The sequence below is a fragment of the Ambystoma mexicanum genome, chromosome 3q (genome assembly GCF_040938575.1).
Source record: "Ambystoma mexicanum isolate Mex_15411 chromosome 3q, UKY_AmexF1_1, whole genome shotgun sequence".
NCBI lineage: Eukaryota > Metazoa > Chordata > Amphibia > Caudata > Ambystomatidae > Ambystoma > Ambystoma mexicanum.
Window position 1 is genome coordinate 984,032,357 of NC_090926.1, and position 22,538 is coordinate 984,054,894.

The 22,538-nt window shown below is 46.7% G+C and overlaps 1 long non-coding RNA gene across 1 annotated transcript; it reads left to right on the forward strand.

Annotated features, from left to right (window-relative positions):
• Positions 1-1,323: 1,323 nt before the first annotated feature.
• LOC138581941 (uncharacterized) lies at positions 1,324-2,394 on the forward strand. Its single transcript, XR_011304893.1, has 2 exons — positions 1,324-1,590; positions 1,683-2,394. It is a non-coding gene; the product is annotated as an uncharacterized lncRNA (long non-coding RNA).
• The last annotated feature ends 20,144 nt before the right edge of the window (positions 2,395-22,538 follow it).

Here is a 22,538-nt window from a genome sequence, read left to right on the forward strand (position 1 = left end):
ACGGGTCGGCAGAGGGTTTCTTAAGAGGAGGATGCACAAGGGAGTGCTTCGGGGGGGATGGGAAGACTCCAGTGGCGAAGAAGTGGTTGCAGAAGTCAGCCAGAACAGGAGCCAGGGTGTCAATGTGGTCCTTGATGATTTTGGAGGAACAGGGATGAACCTGTTTTGATAATACTTTCATAGATCAGACTTGTCTAGAAACCTCGTCTGGGAAGAACAGGGGAAATGAAGAGAAGGAGGGAGGAGAGGCGGCAGAAGAAGGACCATGGAAGAGCAGGTAGTAGAGGGAGAAGGGGAAGAGGAAGTGATAGAGGACAGGATGTCCTGAGTTTTAGAGCTGAAATGAGAAGCCAGAGCTGTGCAGAGAACCTGGGAGGGAATGGGAGAGGTAGAGACTGCAGCAGGATTGGCCAGCTCCTTGCAGATTTTAAAGAGTTTGGCCGAGTTGTTAGATGCTGTGGAGATGCGGGCTTGGATGTGGGCTCTCTTCTTAGTGTGGACAGAGTGCCGGATTGACTTCGGAGCAGGCCAGTTTGTCAGAGGATGGACCGGAAGCATGCCATTTCCTCTCAGCCACCCTGCACTTGCTTTTTAGGGCGATGAGATCTGAGTCGTACCAGGAGATGCACTTGGCTTTGGGCTATAAGCGGACCCTCATGACAGGGGCAAGAACATTGAGAGTATCAGATATAGCAGAGTGGAGCATGGAGAGGGCTGTGTCTGGGTGTTAATCAGCCAAAGGGGGATGTGGTGGTGAAAGCCTCAACTGACGCATGCTTCATGGGTCAGACAACCCAGAAGGTAAGTGGCAGTGCTGGAGTTGGCTTGGCCTGAGGGGTAGAGAGGGTGAGCTGGGAGGAAAGGAGAAAGTGATCAATCCAGGAGAGAGGAGTGGTGAGCGGGATAGAAAGGGGGGAAGTCTGAGGAGATCAGAACATGCAGAGTGAGTCGTCGCAGAGGTCGCGAAAGAGTACAGAGGAAGGACCGGAAGCATTCATGTGGATGTTAAAGTCTCCAAGAAGGAGTTGATTGGTAAAGCCCAGGAGGGACGAGGAGAGGTGTGCCCACTCGGGGAGGAACGATGAGATCTGACCAGGTGGTCGATAGATGGTAGCCACAGTAAGGGAATGGCCAGGAGAGAGAGAGAGAATATAAAGGGCATTACAGATTGACTACTCCTCTCTAGAGATCCTGTATGGAGCACAGGATTGGGTGAAGAGCAACTACTTTGATAGGTAGGGTTATCACCTTAGTGGGGACTGTTATTTAGACTTGAACGCATTTATTGCAAAACATAAATCTCTTTCATAGTTTTTCATAAAAGCATCTTAAAAAAACACATTACAGCATTTGATCTTATAATCATCAATCGTACCTTTCATACAACTTCTGCAACTAACAAAATAAATATTTAGTCTCAATTTCAATGGACAAAATAATGAAATCGTAATGTCAAATTTCTCGCCCTTTCTAACAGAAACCACAAAAGAATTTACTTCTGAAGTGCTGCTTCCATTTTTGGGGCTACTCGCCGTCGATCTCCATTAGTTCGAGACTCGCACAGAAGACAGACAGAAACGTGTCCTTTCTGTAAGTTCCTTTTCTACACTATGTAGAATTAATTCATTCAAAACGAAGGATGGATTAGTCAGTAGTCCTATTCTTTTTTCCTATTTGTGTAGGGTTCCTGACACGGTATGTCAACAAATTGAAACATCCAGTAGCCCATGCTCAGACGTCCTAAACTACAGCTTATGGACCACAGTTGGGTGTGGTGCAATAGTCTGGATTATTAAATACTAGCCATCACCTTTCAACAAGCATTTGGGGAGCACAATCTTTTTGTTTTTACAATATATCTATTGTTTATGTTTTAGATCACTTTATGTCAATGGGGAACAAAACTGATCTTCCAGAAATAATCAATGTCCTGAAGATGGCCCAGCAGTCATATTAGTGACCACCACAGACAAAGGTGGTACACCACCAAGGGCCGAAACATATGTTGACCGAGAAAGGAAAACCCAATGTATTTTTCCTATGTCTTATATAGTTTATAGTGACATTTTCGAATGCCTTTTTCTCGAATGAAAAATGCTGGAAAAAAAGATTTATTTTTCATTTATTTCTTTTAAAAAAAAATGATATTCAGATTTTTTTTTTCGGCAAAAAGGCATTAAAAAATGTGCATTCGAAATTTTTACTGGATACCCTTATATGCATATCATCAGTAACTGTTATGCTTGAAGAATAATCAAATTGATGAAGCCCGTCACTGTAGAAGTTGTATGTTTTATGAAAGGTATGATTGATGATTTTAAGATCAAATGCTGTAATGTGTTTTTTTAAGATGCTTTTATGAAAAACTATTAAAGATTTTTATTTTGCAATAAATGTGTTCAGTCTAAATAACTGTCCCCACGTAGGTGATAACCCTACCTATCAACAAAAGTAGTTGCTCTTCACCCAATCCTGTGCTCCATACAGGATCTCTAGAGAGGGGTAGTCAATCTGTAACGCCCTTTATATTTCCTTGATTCTCTCCCTTAAAACAGATTTGACCCCCCGTCAACAAAAAAATGAGGGAGTACCCAATCATTTATCCCCAGGAGAGAGAGAGCCTGCAGACGAGGCATTCTTAAGAGGAGGAGGCTTGAGTAGGCATGACAGAGGCAGGAATCCACTCTGGGAAGATCAGGGCTACAACCCTCGAACGATTGGATCTGGGCCCGGAGAGGATCTTGTAGACATCAGGGAGGAGAGTATCAAAGTTGGTGACAGAGCTGTCCTTGAACCATGTCTCAGTGAGACCGAAGACATCGAGGTAAAGTTCCTCCAGGAGGCGGCAGATGTCGGAGGAGTGTTTTGACAGCTGAGCGTGAGAGTGGCAATGTGGAGAAGGTTGCCATCCTTGAAAGATTTACGGGGAGGGGTACAAATCGGTGGTTTCCCCTGCAGAGGTGTAGAATAAGCCTGAGTTGGGGGGGGGGGCAGAAGAGGAAGGTAGCCAAGGAGGAGACAGCGGTGTGAGGCAAGGAAGCCGTGGTGGGAAGAGAGGGGACTGCAGGAGAAGAAAGGAAATAAATGAGGCTTGGGAAGCATATATCAAATGGGAGATGGTTGGCCTGGGGGTCTTGGACCAAATGGTACCAACCAGGTAAACATTAATGATGACCTTATAGGAGTGGAAGGGGGCCAGGAGGGCTTCCCGCCATGTGCCACCATTAATGGGAGAAGAAGAGAAAGGAGAAAGCACAGAGACCATATCAAGGGTCCATGGGTCTGTCGACGGAACGACAAAAAGGATGTTGGTGAGGGTTTGCCTAGAGGAGGCACTGGTATAGGTGACGACGATAGGGAGGCCTTGGATGGATACCAGGATGTCCTTTCTAAACTTCTTCATACCAGATTTAGTGACGAGAGCAGGATAGTAGATAGAGATGTATTTAGAAAAGATACAAGAAACAGAGAGCACCATAGAGTAAGTAGGTAGAGGAGGGAGGAAGGAGAAAGGGGGCTGGAGGGGGGAGGTGTTGAGACAGTAGGGAAGGACAACAGGGAGGGGTACAAGCAGACTAAACAAAGAGGGACGAGACACTAGTTAACAATTGAACAATATGCCAGAGCCAAGACAATAGTACAGCAGTTTGCTAAATGAACGATTTGCTAAGAAGACAAAAACAAAATAACAAGGACAAAGTCGTTGGCGAATGAGAACCTAGAGGAAGCAAGAGTGCAACTGAGCACACAGCAGTACAGAATAGGACACGGCAGTCAGTGAGGTGAATACAAAAACAGAAAATCAACAAGGGGGAAATCGGCAAAAGCGGACCTAGATGAGGGAGGTATATAGGGAGAAATACAGGCAGTGTAAGCAAAAACAGTGAAAGCAGACCTAGATGAGGGAAGAATAAAGGAGAAATACAGGCAATGTAAGAAAAACAGGGCACTCAGTGAGGAAAACCACAATGAAGAGAGATGGTGTAAGTAGGCAAGGATGCGACAGAGACAGGACAGTATGAAAAGCAGTGATCAGGGCAGTCCAGGCAGAGCATAGGGCGCGTGGGAGCATGGGGGCGGTGAGGGGGCACGAAAAAGTGTGTGGAACACGTGGTCAGGGAATGTGATGATGTTGCGAGGACATGCTATGAGGGAGATGCGAGGAACCACGCAGTCAAGGATTGCGAGGGACCACAGTGAGGAACCAAGCGGGCAGCGTGAGGCAATGCATGGGGCACCCAGTCAGGAATGTGAGGAAGTTGTGAGGACATGCTATGAGGGAGTTGCAAGTAACCATGTAATCAAGAATTGCGAAGGGACCACACGGGCTATGGTGTAAGGCAAGCGGGGTCACGCGGTCAGGGGACTGCAGGATGAAGGGAGGACACTCGGTCAGTGGAATGCAAGGGGGTGACATGCACACGCAATCAAGGAATTGCAAGGGACCATGTGGGCTATAGTACGCATGTGGAGGCAGCGGGTGGCGCACACAGGGAGTGTGAGAGGTCGCGCAGGTGAAGGCGGTGAAACTCATGCCAAGCAGGGTAGAGGGTGCGGGAGGAGGGCAAGGAAGTGCAGAGCAGTAAGTAAACTCCCAATTTTTTACCTGCTGGACGCAGACAGGGGGGGGTGAAACATCCACACTCAGTCTATGCTGCAGCCCCTTTTGTCGCCAAACGCCTGCCTCACTCAATCCCGCTGCGTTGTCCTGCGAGGATTTGACGCAGAGGGTCCCAAACCTCAGATTATATAGGCTCAGTAGCGTGGATATAACAGACTTGTTACATGGAAAGTGGGGCAGCGTCTCTGCAAACCTGCGTCAATCAACACCGTCGCCGTGTCCTGCAAGGGCTTTAGAGAGGGGAGCGTTTTCAGGAAATGGGTGTGGAGTTTTTTCAACATCCTGCAAGGCAAATGGCTAACATTAATGAAATAAGATTATTTCTGAAATTAGACTGATACAAATTGGATTACCTCCAGAAGTGGAACTAGTTTAAAGTTCTGATCATTTTGAATGGTGAAGTGAAAGAGTCCTTATTGTACCTTGTGAAATACACAGCTTTTAAGAAAATCAAGCAGGGGATACATCGGTTTGTGAAGTTCTGATGAAGGCCCGTTTTGAACTAAGGCGCCCAACCATCTGACATGGGAGAACCTCGAAACTGTAGTTCCGAAACATAGTGTCGACGATATATATTTTGAGACATTGTATGAGGTGCCATTGGTTGACATAAGATTGTAGGTGGACGCACAAGCATTATACAATTAAAAAATGTTCAGATGCGAGCACAGTGCTATTGTGGAATGCAGGGTGCTCATTTGAACATTTAAACATGGATCATTGTTCTGCATCCGTTAGTGGGCCAGTGATACAATTGGAGATGTGCCGATGGTCATCTGCATTAATGCCCGGTTCGAAAGTCCTTCCACTGTCATCCACATGCAGTTGTGATGTCACAAGTGCTACACGATTGTAAATGTTAAATGTCCTTGGGGACAGAGCAGACGGGTGCAAGGGTGTGGTGGGTGTAACCAAATCAATATGTTTTGGTTTTAAATGAGAAATCTCCTTTCCTAACCTGAGCCATTCTGTCATTTGAGAAAAAAGCAATCCATCTGAATGCTGTATAGAAGGCAGTCGAGGTAAATGGTATCAGCCACCATATCATAGGCCAGAGAGATGCCCTGAAGGATCATTGGCACCGTGTGTGGAATCTTGGAATCCTGGCAGCCAATCAAGATCCAGCGCTTTCAGATTTCCCCTTCTGAGCTGAGCAGGTGAGCTGAACGCCTGTTAAAGACCCTTTTGGGCCTTTTGTTACCAAATTACTGCTGCTGTTCGTCCCTGCTGTTTCACCCCCTCTTCCCCGATCCCTGGCATCCATTTCCGCTTTTGTTTCACCTCCCTCCCGCCTTAAAACCCACCCACCATCCCTGATTATTTCTACGGTCTTAACGGGCCCTCCCAGGGCAGCTCCCTGCCCGGCAGTCCTTGCGGCTAAAGGTGGCTCCCATTGAGGCGGCTCCAGCTAGTGTTGGCAGGTATCAGCAGGAGAAGCCAGTGGCCAGCCGCCAACCAGCAGCGACTAAGTCGGGTAGGAGTGGCCCGGGTTAGGCATAGAGCCTTAGTCTACCCTGGAAACCCGGTCACATTGCAGACTCTCAGACTGTGTGTTTATCTCCGTTTTTAAATTGGATTGTGAAACCTCAGCCTTTTCTCCACTACACAGTACTCTCAGACTTGGGTGTGTATTTCTCCATTTTTAAATTGCATTGTGAAGTAATGCCGTTCTGTGGTTTTGCCTCATAGCATAGCATTCGTTTAGCAAACTTTCTCTACCATTATAAAGCTCCTGTCGTCCTGTCCAATTGTCACCATTGTCTCGTCTGTCTCGTCTGCTTGCTCCCCCATGTGTCCTTCTCTAGTGTTCCCCCTGCCCCACCCTCTCACACCCCATCCTCTCCTCTCCTCTTTCAACCTACTCTATGGTGCTCTTTGTCTCTCCTATCTTTTCCAACTGCTCCTCTTTCGACTATCTTGCTCGCCTTACTAAATCTGGTAAGATGTTTAAAAAGGACATACTGGTCTCAAGCCCAGGCCTCCCTATCGCTGATACCTATACCAGTGCTTCCTCCAGGCAAACCCTCACCGACATCCTCTGTGTCTTTCCCTTGCCAGACCTATGTGTGAAGATACTGGTGGGGGGTGCCTGTACTTCCACTCTCTATATGGTAGAGGAGAGGCACAGAGGACCCCAGCCAAGATTCTCAAGAGGTAGCAATGGACGAGCAATCAAGTCCTAGCTTCTCAGTAGGTGATGCAGGCTGATTCTTAAGTACAGTGTAGTCCCCGAGCCCCCACAAAGGAATGTCCACACTCTATATTACTGAAAACAGTCTTTCTGTAAATAATATTCAAAGGTATGTACACAATCACAATAACGCACTTTGTACTCAGAAATCAACAATGATAAATATATACAATTCTAAAGTGGTACCATCAATGTTATCAAATCTCATTAAAGTGAATCAACTGTACGGTTAAAATGTCACACAGATCAATAACGAGGAAACCAGCAATAGAAATAGGAAGGAACGCAAGAGGTTTGAAACAGTGGGCAGAATGCTGGCCTATACCGATAGACACAGTTCTGTGTGGAGATCCCCTGACCTGGGCAACCTGTAAAATAAAGATATATAGAACAAGCCCAATCCATATATTGATCAATAGCCTTATTCCCTCCTATTAAGGTTTTACTCCCCCAATGTACCTGGTGGAGTAGAGTTCTTCGAAGACGCGTCGATTGATCCTTCTTGAGTGACTCCCTTTAAAGCAGGAGCCACGGATCGTCGAGAGGCGTCGAAGATGGTGAACTTGTCGACGGCGGCGATGAGAAGTTCAAGGGGGCCGAGACCCCGATGTCAATCCAGGCGGTGCTCGTCAGCGACGTCCTGCGAGGATGAGGTGTGCGGGGCACCTCGGCGATAGATTGTTCAGGACCGCAAAGAGTTTCAGAAGAGCTGTGGCCCCATCGAGGGCGTCGAGTCGTCAAAGTCTTTGTGGCCGTCAGGTGGCAGGAAACCCACCGGCGGATTCTCCTCGGCACGTTGGTCGTCTTTGACTGTCTCCGGCGGGACAAAGCGGTCGACGAGGCGGACAAGGGAGTCCTTGGATTCAGATGTTCTTAGGCAAAGGAGCGGGTGGCTTCGGTCGTCGGTGGCACAGCGTCAAGTGGTCCCCACGGCTGGGCAACACAACTTCGACGGGCCTCCAGCGGTTACACAAACCTGCAAACCCTGGTCGACAGCAATGGACTTCGACAGCTGCGAAGTCCGTGTGCTTTGCTTCGTTCTCCTCAGCGGTCCTGTCTCGGGTCGGCAGCCTTTCGAGGGTCTGCCTTCCAGGGAGCTTCGGTGAAGGTTAGCGGTGCTCAATGGTCCCTCGGAGCACGGGAAAAGGGCGCCTTACCAGGTCCTCTCTCGGATCAGTCCTTGATGAATTTGGCAGCTTTCAGATTAGGTCGAAGCAAATGCAACAGCGAGTCTTCGTCTTCCAGCTGGGCGTCGAGGATCAGCAGTTCCAGTTACTCCTAAAGTGTAGACACAGCTTCTGAACAATTTCCAGTGGTGAGGGGTCCCCAGATATACTATCTTGTCTCTCATCCACACTGCTGGGTCACTCTCAGCAGCCAATCATACAGAAGGGCATTCATGCAGTCAGCCAGCCAATCATGCACACAGTGCATTCAGGCCATCCTCCCCCCTCTCAGACACTCAGAACAAGGAATGTGGATTGGGACGAGTACCCAGCCATTCAACACTACACACTGCATTCAGGCCAGTTTCGGGCAGGGCTGTTTCAGTCTTTGTCTCTCATACCAGAAACCAGACAACCACAACAAGAAGTGCATATTGGTCCCACACTCCATTCACCCAGGTCCCACCCACAGGAGGTACCCACAATATATAGTCACTGGGAAGGCTCCAGCTAGTCTGGCCGGGCCTTCACAACAACCCCATATATGGAACTTCCACCCAACAGCCAGTCAGGGGGAAGGGACAGAGTCAGAGCTTCCCAGGACTTTGGGAAAACAAGGTAATAGGTAATAGAAAGCAAGAGGCCACAGGGGCCATCTTGTTTTCCATCCGGAATCAACTGATTCCAAGGGCAATGCCTGGGGATCCCCAAAATGGAGGATACTCAGCGCACCTGTCAAAGTCAGCATGGAGCTGCCACCAGCCTATACCCTGCTCTGCGGGCCACCCACAGGTGCCCAAAAACATACACTAGGGGCACAGGGTTGTACCCCCACCCACGGGTGCTGTAAGGGTATCCCACGGGTCTGTTCACCAAACCAAAAGAGAGAGAGCTGCACCGCCAGGAGTCCCACATGAACTCCTGCAAGGAAAACACGACAGAACACATGATAAAAAGGCAGTAAAGGACAAGGATACAGAGGCCCTGTCCCTCCGATGCATTTCCAGCATCACACTATGGACTCTACAAATGGTCTCTGTGCTCTCTTCTCTCTCCTCCCATTAATGGTGGCACGAAGTGGGAGGCCCTCCTGGCCTCTAAGGTCATCATTAATGTTTACTTGAATGGTACCGTCTTGGTCCAAGGTACTCAAGCCAACCTTCTCCTCTTTCATAGATGCTTCCCGCGCCTCATCAATTTCCGTTCTTCTCCTGCTGTCCCCTCTGTCCCCTCCACAGCTTTCTCGCCTCCCCTTGATGTCTCCTCCTTGGCTAACTTGCCCTCTAATCCTTCTTCTTCTGCCACCCCCCCTGGCTTATTCTACACCCTTGCCGGGCTTATCTTTGATTGGTACCCCTCCCCGGAAGTCTTTGAAGAATGGCAACCTTCTCCATATTGCCACTCTAAACTCTCGCTCTGCTGTTAAACTCTCCTCTGACATCTGTCACCTCCTGGAGGAACTTGACCTTGATGTCCTCGGTCTCACCAAGACATGGTTCACGACCTGCTCTCAGGAGCTTTGACACTCTCCTCCCTGACGGCTACAAGATCCTCTCCATGTCCAAATCCAACAGTTCGGGAGGGGGTGTAGCCTTGGTCTTCCCTGAGTGGATTCCATGCCTCGTCTGCAGGCTCTCTCTCTCTCTCTCTCCTGTCCATTCCCTTATTGTAGCTACCATCTATCGACCACATGGTCAGATCTCCTCCTTCCTCTCTGAGTGGGCGGACCTCCCCTCTTCCCTCCTGGTCTTGTCCACTCAACTCCTCCTTGGAGAATTTAACATCCACCTGGATGCTTCTTGTCCTTCCTCTGGCCTCTTTCGTGACCTCTGCGACTCTCTCTATTCTCCCCTCTGGCCGGACTCACTCTGCATGGCACACTCCAGATGTTCTGATCTCTTCAGACCTTCCCCTTTCAATCCCTATCACCACTCCTCTCTCCTGGAGTGATCACTTTCTCCTTTCCTCCCAGCTAACCCTCTCTACCCCTCAGGCTATACCAACTCCAGCACTGCCACCTACCTTTTCAGTTATTCGAGCCGTGAAGAGTGTGTCAGTTGAGGCTTTTGCCGCCACTTTATCACCCAACCTCCCTTGGCTGACTCACACCCTGACACAGCCCTTTCCATGCTCCATTATGCTATGCCTGATACTGTCGATGTTCTTACCCCTGTCATGAGGATCCGCTTGAAGCCCAAAGCCAAGTGCAACTCTTGGTATGACTCCAAACTCGTCATTCTTAAATGCAAGTGCAGGGTGGCTGAGAGAAAATGGTGTGCTTCCGGTACACCCTCTGACAAACAGGCCTGCCATCTGCTCCAAAGGCAATACTGGCTCTCTGTCCGCACCAAGAAGAGAGCCCACATCCAAGCCCGCATCTCTGCGGCATCTAACAACTTGACCGAAAATCCGCAAGGAGCTGGCCAATCCTGTTGCAGTCTCTACCTCTCATGTCCCCTCCCAGTCCCTCTGCACGGCCCTGGCTTCTCACTTCCTCTCTAAAACTCAGGACAACCTGTCCTCTCTCTCTTCCTCTCCCCCTCCTCCCTCTTCTCCCTGCTCTTCCTCTGGCCGTGCCTCGGCCACCTCTCCTCCCTCCTTCTCTGCCTTTCCCCTGTTCTACCCAGAGAAGGTTTCTAGACAAGCCCGATCTATGAAAGTCTCCTCCTGGTCTACTAAGGCAGGATGTGCTCTTATAAAACTTTAATCTGGGAGTATACAGATGACTTCCTGGGAATTAATATCATTTGCGTTCGTTCTTCTACTACGACCCTCCCTTATTTTTTCGTAACCATGGCACTAGTTGCCAAATCCTACTCCAGCTCTGCGTGGATATGTATTTATGTGGATTCAGCATTTTGAGTTCTCTCGAAGTGTTGAGGCCTTTAGTTTAATTGAAAGCATGTTGCTGCTTCCTTTTTAAAGAAGATGGCTGCCCAGTTATCCTGTTAGTGAGCTATATTCATGTGTTGTTAATGTTGCATTCGCCTGATGCATGTTCGTATTCTTCATGTCTTGTGGATGCTGTGTAAATATTCTTCATGTATAAATAATGCATATCTTACCTAGTGAATATGTTCTTCATATTGAGTGCACATTTTCTTCATGTCTAATGCATGCACATGTATTGTTACAACAGTAGTTGGACTGCTCCTGCCATCTTCAGCCTAAATTGTCTCTGCCTTGCTCTAGCTGCCTGGGATAAGGGCACTACAGTTGCCTCGGTGAGTAATGTCTCTCACCAGTGTGGTTTTGGGCCGGAGGGGGAGTAGAAGATACAGATGATGTATTCATCTTCCTTTCAACACCTCATCTTGACTCTGCTCACCTCCCTAGGCCACAACGTGCTCTTCCCGGCAGCAGGCATTGCAGGCCTGCAGTGGCCCTCGCTGTAATGAACAGGTAGAAAGGACTACTGTGGGCTGGCCACCAAGCTCATGTTGATGGTGGATGGTACCTCCTTTTTGCTTCTATTTTTTTTACCCCTCCACTCCCCTGCAGGTCCGCCCCGTGGCTGAGTCCTAATGGCGTTATTGCAGCTGCAAGTACTAATGCTTAAGTATTATATCGGAATTCAAAACAATGGGTCCCAAGTGTGCCTTGACCACTGATATAAAATCGACTCCTTCAGCACCAAAGTTTCACTCATCCCCAATAGTAAGTGCCCTTCTTTTCTCGCATACCTGCCTCCTATCCGTGCAATCGGACTTCTGTGCTTCCTTTTCAGCTCCTGTGGACCCTTCGCCCCTTCAGTTCTGCATTCAGGACTTCCGCTCTCCACAGCCTCTCGCTCACTCTTCAAATGGCCCTGCTGACTCTGATTCCTGGCTGCCCTTGCGCTTAACTTTTCAGTGCACATCTCTGGCCTAGCCCTTCATCTTGTCTAGGTGCACCCCTCAGACCTCCCATGCCTCTCCCATTCTGCCACCACAAAGCTTGCTCATCCCTTGCAGGCATATCACTCTCCCTTTTTCTTACTTTTTGAGATACTTGTTGACTTTTTATCATTTTCCAAATGAATAATGTTATTACAGCTTGCCTTGGTTGGAAGATATTGTCAGCCCTTCATCCCACAATAAGCGCCCTCTGCTTTGCTTCACACCTTTAACAGTGGAGAGGACAGAGAACACACGTTCTAGCCCAGTAAGGTGGTCTGGATGTCCCAAAACTGTACATATGTGTTCATCAACTGATCACCTCCCTAATATAGGATGGTGGGAGCATACACTTCATGCTCCTTTGCTCCTTGGTTGGAAGCCTGATTAAGGGTTGTGGCGAGGTTACTTTGTCCCATTCTAAATTTGCAGTGGCTAAGTGACTTTTCTCCCATATCCTACCCAAAAAAGGGATTTTGGAAATCGATCTGCAACTGGAGGGGTCTTGTAAGTTATCCTTTTGTTTCTTGTGGAGGAGACCCACAAGAAACAGAATATGCACCCTTGTATCACCTTCAGTGGATACAGGGGTGCATATTATCACAGAGGGCCTCCAATAACACACCAATTGTCAAACAATGTTCACTTGTTTATTACATGAATTGTAAAGGGGCTCACTAAGGGTCATCCCCTTCTCTCTCCTGTAGAGCGAGCCATTCCTTCCCTGGCACAATCTTCAACTCCAGGATGGTCTTTAGAAATCGGTTACCCCTATTGTCTAATATTCTGCCTGTGTCATGATGATGGCCTAGGGGCAAATGCCCTTTCTAACTATTTCTCTTTGGGAATGTTCTCAGTGGTGGAAGGAAAGCATAGTATCAAACAATGTAGACCGAAATAAGTGATCACAGTTCAAGGGTGTTTATTGAACTTCAATGGGTTGGTTGAATGTCTGTCTACACCTAGATCTAAGGATGGGAGCAAGCTACAACCATCAAATAATAATAACGCAGTGCTAGTTGAGCCTGCAAAAATAAAAGGGCCTATACAAATAAACCTATTGCCAATCCTTACTTCTAAATACAAAATGGTGTGGGACAATAGTGTATGCAAAAGAAAAGTGTTCAAGAAATAATAAGTCAGGATAGTTGAACAGTTGGCTTCTCTTCCCCCACATTTTCAGCACAGCGTGAGGCGGCATGTTCGAGCTTCATACACACTCTGGATTCTCAGCTACGAGGATACAGTTCACAGCATAGGTATCAAGGCCATCTGCCAAAGCCTCCTTCACAATAACAGTCTCTTACTGCAAAGGGCCTGTCGTAACAAACAAGCACCAAAGTTACTTTCTTATCAGGATTTCACAAGTACAAGTTCTCGCTTCCAGTATTCATCATGGATCTCCCTCCTTCAGCAATGGTCCCCTTTTTATCGCAATGTTCATAACCGGTCTCCCTTGTTTGTACTCGGACCATGGATCTCCCTGGTTCGGGCTCGTATTCCTTTTGCACAATATTCACCTTTGGTCTCCCTTGTTCAGGCTCGGACAATGTAATCTCACTTTCTACATTTTCCTCTTGATATCAAAACTCGAAGATTTTCGAATGTGCGATGGGTTTTGCTAAAACCGTTGCAGAACCACTTCGATTCACTTCACACAATTTCCTTACTTTTATTTCTGCCACTTCTTGGCTGGATACCTTTCCAAAAACCTTCAATTGAGCAACCACGCGGTGCCGCACCATTCTGTCACTGGTATTGCATCTTTCTCCCATAAATGTTCAAACATCCATCAGCAATTAAGCTTTCCTCGTGTCTTTGATCTTGCACGTTTAAATCTTCATTCTAGCACACTTTACACAATGTTGCTGCTTGCAGCCTTGACTTCAACACAGACCTGTCTTGTATCGATCTCCCCAACTCACCGGCTGTATTGATCTCTCAGGTGCTGCTTGGATCCTGGATCCAAGGACAGTACCACGGCGGCGACTGCTCCTCCCTGACTCAGTCAGCCGTACAGGAGGGCCCAGGGTATCTCCGACACACAATACAGGATTCTTCAGTTTGGTTTCCGGGCCTTATGCTTTCTAGTTTGAAGGATTCTGGAAAGTAACAGTTTCTCACAGAAAAGGTCAAGGGTATCGCTCTCCTTGCATACCCTTCTTGATTTGCCATCCTTCTTCCCTCGTTCAGCTGCCATCGGAAAGGTACTGTTGCTTGTGTGCTTCGCTTCGAGTGTGCTCTCATACTCTGCCTTTTATCCGTGTGGGGAAGGTTAATGGAAGTCAGGTGTGAGTAAATACCAGTAATTGCCTGACTTTGCCTGACCATAGTAGTGGGACATGTCGGGTACAATGCTCAGATGTGAGTCTGTTTTCCCCCAGAGTGGGCTGTCTGTGTGAAAGTGTTTGTGACGGAAAGGGGGGGGGGGTGGAGTTTCTAAATAGCCTGTTTGGTAGGATAGAGTAGGGGTGTTACAGGGAGTGGGATACCATGTCTCTCCATCGGGTGTCCCACTTCCACTCCCTCACCCAGGTGATCCTCCCACACTGGTCCACCCGCATGAACTGGATCCAAAAGCGATAGCCATGGCCACCTGGATGACAGATCCCTGGGGACTAGCAGGTGAGACAGTTTCTGGTTTCTCACAGTGGTCCCTAACCAAGGTCCCCAATTCAGTGTAACACAAATATAGATGGCGCCCAGACTCTCGGGCCCCACTCGGTCATTCCTTTTCATGCTCTGGTGTGCTTCATCCTGATGTTCTATCCGTCCTCTCCCTTCCGTCTACTCTCTCTGTCCTTTATATCTCCTTTTCCCCCTCTTTCCTTCGGTCCCTGTAATGTTCTCTTTTCCTACTCCTCCCTTACTGCCATTACTCTCCCTTCTCTGCACTACCACGGCTCACTGCACTCTGCTCTCTGCACTCCTACCATGCTCCCCTCTTTTTTTGCACCCCTACTACTCCCCCTCCGCACCCACCACACTCCCTACTACTCAGCCGGCTCTTTGAATTATTTGAGCCCTCAAAACACATACCCAGGTAAGTTTAGTGGGATACTTTTTGTAATTCTACCTGATTAAATGACCACTGAAAGCTTCTGGGTCCCGCCCTCCGGTTTTCTGTGCCCCCTTTCATCCTCCATCTTCTCTCTCCATTGGCTCTCCTCCTCACCTAGATCCTCGGGCCAACTGCTGTCTTTCCTTTCTACAGAAAGATTTTAGAGGTGAGCAAACACATGAAAGTGGCTTTAAACCCCTCCCCATCTTGTACATGGGCCTTCCGGCTCTGGGCAATGGTGTCCCGCTGTAATCGCATTCCGTGTACCACTTTGTGTTGAGAATTGTCCTTGTGTGTTTTGCTGAGCATGCTGGGATTGCTGGAATGCTGTGTGGGTTGCCATGCCTACTCGCTAGCGCTGGAGTCCCCTGTCTGGTGCTTGTCCATCTCGCTGTGGACGTTTGCTCTGCAGGGTTGCTGATCAGGTTGCTGTGTGGCATAACTGCTCCCTGCTGTTGGTCTCTTGGGCAGGTTGCTCGCTCATTCTTTTCACTGCTGGATGTTTAGCTCCTATGGGACAGGAAAGAGACTTGCCTGCAACACAGGTATGGCTGCAGTACAAGTATGGGGCAAGGACACGTGGTGCTCATTTCATGCCAGCATGCAGAAGTAGATGGGACAGGGACTGGGAACCTCCAAGCTTGCACACCCAGCCTCTGAGGCAGGTCTTGTTTTGGGGAAAGCCCTGGCAGCCATCCCACCCCAGCTTGCATGGTGCACATCCTCACTTGAAAGTGTCAGACATGTGACCCTGTCACAATATGTTGAAGCACTCTGAGGTTGTTGCCTGTCCGTAGCAGGAGTTTTCACATTAAGCTGCAGGGGATTGCTTTTTTTTTTTGTCGGAACAATTTCAAGTAATTTGCTATATTCTATGATCGGACGGGGCCATTGCAAATTTGGGAGGGTTGCTTGGCACCTTACAAACCCTGAAATTCTATGGGTTTGCTATTAGCTTTTTTGTTCTGTCAGCTGTAGGTGTAATTGTGTATTTTGCATGCTGTTTAGTCTGAGCAAGCTCTACTTTTTTGTCTTACATTTTTATCAGTGCAAGTTCATTTTTGTGTCCGCAATATTACAGGACCCGAGTGATGGTGTCTAAACAAATTGTACATTTTCGTCATAGGAGGATCCCAAGATACGGCTGATATATTCTTATAGTCCCTCCTCTGCTAGGAAGCGCAGCGGGTTATTTGTTATTATTTGACGTTGATGCATCTTTCTGGGACCTACCTCCAGTTTACTTGCTGTAATATAGTGATACTATAGTAGCTGCATGCCTGAATTGACATATGTGCTTTATCTTGTTCTGCAGAAATTGTAGAAGCAATTAACTCTAATCTCATATTTCTTAACTGAGACTTGGTTGGGTAACTCTTCTGCACTTCGGTTTGAGGAATTATTGCTCATGGGGTTTTGCCGGCTTCATGTGGATAGAATGGGGGCAGCGTAGGGGATGTCATATAGTTTTAGTAATGAAGTTTGTGAACTATTGCCTACAGCAGTTTTTGCCTCCCTAGAATTGCAGTCCTTTCCAATAGTCACATCGGTACAGCAGGATAGTCCCTTTCGCTTAGAGCAATATGTAAGGCATAGCAGGAATTCTCAAATGTAGTCCCGTGTGCAGCTCTGGAGCACTCAGCACATGTCTTTTAGGGAGACTTCTCCTATCCCAGAGACTGTAACCTTCCGATCGGTTTTTGTCGATTTCAGAAGATCCTTGGCGTTGAACCCTCAACAGCTCATTCAGGACCTGACACATGAGAACATCTAAACTTCACAGGCTACTTTAGTAAAGCCGAAGGATGTCCATTGTTCTCAAACTACTGTTCAAGCATCTAATGATATTACAGGGAAAGCCCAAGAAAAGGCCAGCGATGAACGAACATTGGGTCCGAGTTGCTCTTTGAACAATCAAAATGAGGACATGATGAGCCTGAAAATGGACCGAAGTAATTTATGAAGACGACTCATGGTACATGGAGTTTGGGGGCCCACCCCTGGGTCAGTGCCACCTGTTGGAGATAAGGTATGGACCAATTCAATTTAACCCTGTCAGGCGAAAGATGGTGGAGCACCAGCTTCATGTGGACAGGGGTGTGTCACACACCACCTACTTTGATGGTGCAGCAGACTGGCAACCAAAGTCTGCTTGTGTTGCTTTGGAAGAGGTGAGGTAGCGCAAAATAAACGTGATCCCTGCTCAGGAGCATCTAGTGGTGGTTGAATGAATTTTCTTAAGGATAAAAGCAGCACGGTGTTGCTTACTCCTGCACCCCAAGAACAATGAGATTGAGAATAAAGCAAGATGGTGAGTGCTAAAATGCAATTCTTGTTGGACGTGGTGCATCCAGTTTTATTTCATTTATAAGAACAGCTGATCATTTGGTGAGTCCCTTCTGCAGAATCAGGATATTTTTTCCGAATGGCTCTAATGAATCTCACATGAGAAATCTAGCGAGCTTCCACACAGGTGGATTTGGGGTAGCAGGCGAGCTCAGCGGATCTAAAGTCTTGAGGTGCAATGATGCTGAGAGAGGGGCCCCTGTCCTGAGTATACAGCTGGTCGAAAATCATATAAAAGCCTGATAGTTACTCAAAGTTTGCCTCCAAGTATAGCTACATCAATAGGGGCAGAACCCAAATGCCAGACAAGGATGTGTATGAATAACTCATCAAGTCTACAACAACAAAAAACCTAACAAGTGACTATCTGACGAGGATCCGGAAGGCAGGTGGTAAACGAACAGTCCTCTCACTTCATGGTTGGTCACCAAACTTGTATCATGGTATGTTGCCGGTAATGGGTGATCCCGAATTAAAGGCCTTTTTTTGTAAAGTTTGACAATTTACAAGAAAGATGGTTGTCGGAGGTCTGGGAGATTGGTGGTTATCTGAATTTTTACGAAAGGGCTGACAAAGGGATGCAGACAAGACATCCGGAGGGTCTTCTGATTTCTTGCAGGCCCGGGGTTCATGAAAGCATCCCTGCGTCAACTGAACACCAAGCGTGCGTGTCAGGGGACGTTGCTCTGCGAAATAGAGAGCTCCTTAGAATTCTAACTGTCTGTGCAAATTACAAAAATCCTGACGAATTCTCGCTCCTTTTAACTCCATTTTTGGAGGAGGCTATTGCCTCTCTTGATGGTAAACAGTAATTCATCATATGTGTAGACTGGACTGTAAAAATGGGGGAGGGGGTGGATTCATGCGGGCACTACGAGAAATCTAATGCTTATGGTAAACCAATTTTGAGTTAGTCAGACAAAAATTGTTGCAAAGAGACATAGGCTAGCCAGCATTTGCAATGATGCAGACTTACCATCAAAACAAAATACACTTATCTCCGAGTCTACCAACTGTTCCACTTTTGATACCTGTGGAGGGAGATCTGTAATTGATTATAATTTAGTTTCCCATGGCAGAGTTGTCCTCATACGGGAATTCTGTAATCTGTACCAGGATAGAGAGTGGCCACAAAGTCTGGGGGATGTGGGGTGCTAGACTGGAGGAGCACTGCCCTTTCTGATTGGAGCAGGCTAAAACCTGCAGTTGGTTACATAAAGCTTTAGTCATGCGCAAGTCTACAGTGGATTTTGGTGTGTGGAATGAGACCGGTATTGGCCACCTGTAAGACCTAGTGAGGTCTTTTCATGACTTTTGGTAACCACCAAGAAGAAGGTGGAATCAGTCAAGAAATCTCTTGCACACAGGTTTTCTGAATGGTGTGACTCAGAAGGTGCTGAAGGAAAATGTCCCTTGTCACTCATTTAAAATAAAAAATGTGGGGTGAGGGGAGGAAAAAGTAGCCGGCAGCAATTGGTAAGAACTGCAAGGGATAATGACCCAAAAGCATTTTGGAGGGTCATGGCTCAAGACATAGGCCAAGATAAATCCTGTCTCGATGCAGGCATTTCCGAGGGATGAGTGGGTAGCTCAATTTTCACACATGTTTGAGGACATTTCTGGTGATAGCACTAGTTCTTTACAGGGGCCGAAGGCCTTCATTAAAGCTAGCATTTAAGAAAGAATGGTGGTAGGAATGGCTATAATTTGTATATCTCAATGGGTCCTGAGGAACCAATCTCTCGGATGGAGGTGTCAGTAGCGAAGAACTGGCATGTAACACACAGATGGAATAATTCATCATTTGTCTAGAGGTACGGCCTACCCGCCCAAATATGATTCCAGCTGAAGTATTATGCTCAAGATTGGTGGGTCCAGTAATTCAGGGCAGTGTTTCCTGCTTGTGTGGCAAGCGATGTACCCAGCCTCGTGGTCCAATTCAAACATCATACCACTTGACTTTGCGTTAAGAATAAGTCTGCGTGCTCTGAGACAAATCATTTCATTCGAAACAAGGCCTAATCTAAAGTTACGTGAGCAGCCAGCACACCAGGGAGCCTAAGCCCTGTTTCAAATTTGAGGGCAAAACGATCGAGGTAGTTGATCGTTCCACTCATCTGGGGGTATCCTTGTTGTCTAATTTATCAAGGAAATCCCAGATAGACTTTGCTACAAAGCAAGCAGTGGTGGCTGAGGCATCTATATAAAGCTTGTGAGAGAGCCCGAAGATGCGACAGGGGATGTTTGGTGGTGCATTGCCACATGGTGCGGAGGTATGGGGTTTAGATACACATGTTCCCAGAGCGGGAATATCTAAACTGCGGTTCTGGAAACCGCTACTATATATACCACAAGGATTTTCGAATGTTCCACTTTGGAAGCGATGCAGTGGTGAGTTCTTGTGCTGGGCATGCTGTTAAGCAGGAAATCTCAATATAAGGAGCTGCTGGATTTTGCCCTGGCAGGTGCATTCCTCTCAGCTGTTTTTCTCGTTTTATAGGAAATGACTTTCACAAGATCGCAACACACTGGGTTTGCGATGCCTCTTGTGCCTTAATTTGTATGCTGCAGAATATTACAGGCCCCTTTTAGTTGAACTCAAAAATAGCCAAAGGGAGAGATTGAGGCTGCTGTAGGAGGGTGATTTGGCACGCCTTGACCATCTGGGCTGATGTCTACACAGATGGTCACAACCCCATCTCAAAGATCTTGGCAAGCCACAAATCAGGTGCCTCTTTGGACTGGCCAGTGCTGACAATCTGGCACTGGGATAATAATACACAAAGAGATTGAATAAATTATCTAATCTAATGTCCGGATTGTGCCATGCAAAGGCACTCGTCCTCTTTTCTTCTTTATCTGCCCCTTATATCAGCAGCTAAGGTCGTTATATACCACTCCTCTTTTGTGGAAGGAAGGCCTTTTAGATAATTTTACTACGCAATGTTTTATTTCCTGTGGAACTTTCAGAGGAACGTTACTAAGTAAACGGCACTTTTTATCTTTAGGTTTTGGAGATTGAGGGCCACTAGGGGTACTGGAAGGTGATTTATCATGCCACTAGGGGTACTGGAGGGTGATTTATCATGCCACTAGGGGTACTGGGGGGTGATTTATCATGCCACTGGAAGTACTGGAGGGTCGGCGTGGGATGGTTTTACATTCTATTTAGCTCATCCCCGGAAAGCCTCATGGGCTGATGTTTGTTTCACTATGTGGGGTTTTCTTCCTTTTGGTGGTGTTTTTAATGAACGTCCATGATTTAATGTTTCTTATGGTCATCTTTTGTACTGGAATTGTATTGCTTATGCATGTCTTATGTATTTGATTCTTATTGGATTATTTGCACATAGAATTGTTTTCCTTGTGTCTTCATCTCTAAAAGTTACTAATACAAATATACATTAATATACACCCCTAGCCCCATTTCATCTGAAATTGAAAACCTTGTTATTCCCCAAATAGTTTTCTACAGGGGAATAGAGATTTTTTGTAAGTGTGGAGGGGTGGGACCGTGCATTGTTTTTAAAAAAAATAACTGTAAGAGTTTGTGTTTTATTGTATGTTTATTTTGTTTTTATTATGTGCTTTGATGTCCCTTATTTGTTCTGCACATTATTAAATGTTTAAAATAAATTTAAATAGTTTTGGATGTTTGGAGCTGGCATATCCATATTTAATTAAATAAAATAGTCCATAGGCGCCCTACTTTGAGAACGAACATGGCTAAATGATCTTTTCTTTGGGAAGGTATCTACTCAAGAGTCCGCAGCCACACTTTAGGTCACTATACCTTTCACAGAAGGGAAATATCAATTTGCATATCAGTCTTTGTCTCGCCCACATGGACAGTCCAGCACCGAAATGCTATGGCAATTCTCTTCTGATCAAGATTACCAACAGCAACCCCATACATGTGTTTCAGCCTTGTTGGGCCTCATCGGTGAGGTGGAGCTGCGCCTCTCTGAGCACAGTGATCAAGGGGTCCCCATCTGGGTGACCCTAGGAAACTTAGGATGACTAAACCTAAGTCCCTTAAACCATCAAAAAATAGTCCATAGGCGCAAAAGACTTGGTAGAGTCTCTCCCAGGGGCCATCCACCCAAGAACAGGTCAATGGGCTGTGTTTGTGCTGATAGAGGGACTCACAGACCTCCCCACACCCCTGTTTTGCATATTTCATATTAATTGTAGGTAGAGATTTAGAAGAATGTCAGTAGTATTTGTGTTTTCTGTTGATGGCACTGGAAGAGGGAATTTCCTGGTGAAATTATCTGTTTGCTCTTTCTAATTTCAGAGCATTGTTCTATCTTATCAACAGCCAGTTTTATCCAATATCAAGCGAATGTTCTGTCTGAAATCGGTATGTTTGATGTACACAGTCTAGGTGGTATCAAATGTATCCTTCAAGTGGAGAGCTGGGAAACCGGGGAGGGAGCTATTTATAAATGTTGGTGAAACGGGGACCTGCATACTTGGGACCTCTGCTCTGGGGACGTTCCAACTCTGTCACAGACCTTTTTCATGGTCAAGCCAGGGTTTTCCAGCTCTTTCCTTTCCCTCATCCCCTATTTTTTCTATCCTTTAAAGTTACCTGAAGAACCCTGAAGACCGTATTAAACCATATTAAATAAACCTACATACATGCATGATCCTGTAAACTAAGAGTGGTTGCATCTATTCTGTAAATGCCTAGGACCCACAGGGGGTCCTAAAAGTACAAAAGATGGTCCATTACCGGGAAACGCAAGAACAGAACATGGAAGCACCTCTAACACAATGCACACAAATGTTGGGGTGGGGAGAGAGGGGAGAAATAAAATGAAATCAATAAATGAACTGAAAGTGAAAGAAGCTGAATACATGAAATGGAGGCCACACCCCTTACCTATATCACGTGAGTAAAAGCCCTTGGTGATATTTCCTTTCTAGTGGACTCAGTGGGTCATCAATGCATTTTATTAAAGGTTTAGCTTTACCACTACTTGTGTTTGATGAGCGTTGAGCAAGAGCAAATTTACCAGTATAAAATACGTAAAAAAAACAAAATGCTAAATACAGCATTGAAAAAAAAAATGAATCCCAAAAATTTCCATTAAGGGTTGTGGGGGTGTCCCCTGCTACTCTTGATCGACATTCTGGGTCTTCGGGGCGTCCTCTGCTTCTATGAAAAGGAAAGCAGGTGAAAAGCAATGGGACCAAAAAGGAAAATTAAAAAGGAAAGGACCCTGCGGCGCAGGTTTCAATCTAAGTGCGTGAAGGGTACCAGTGTTGCAGA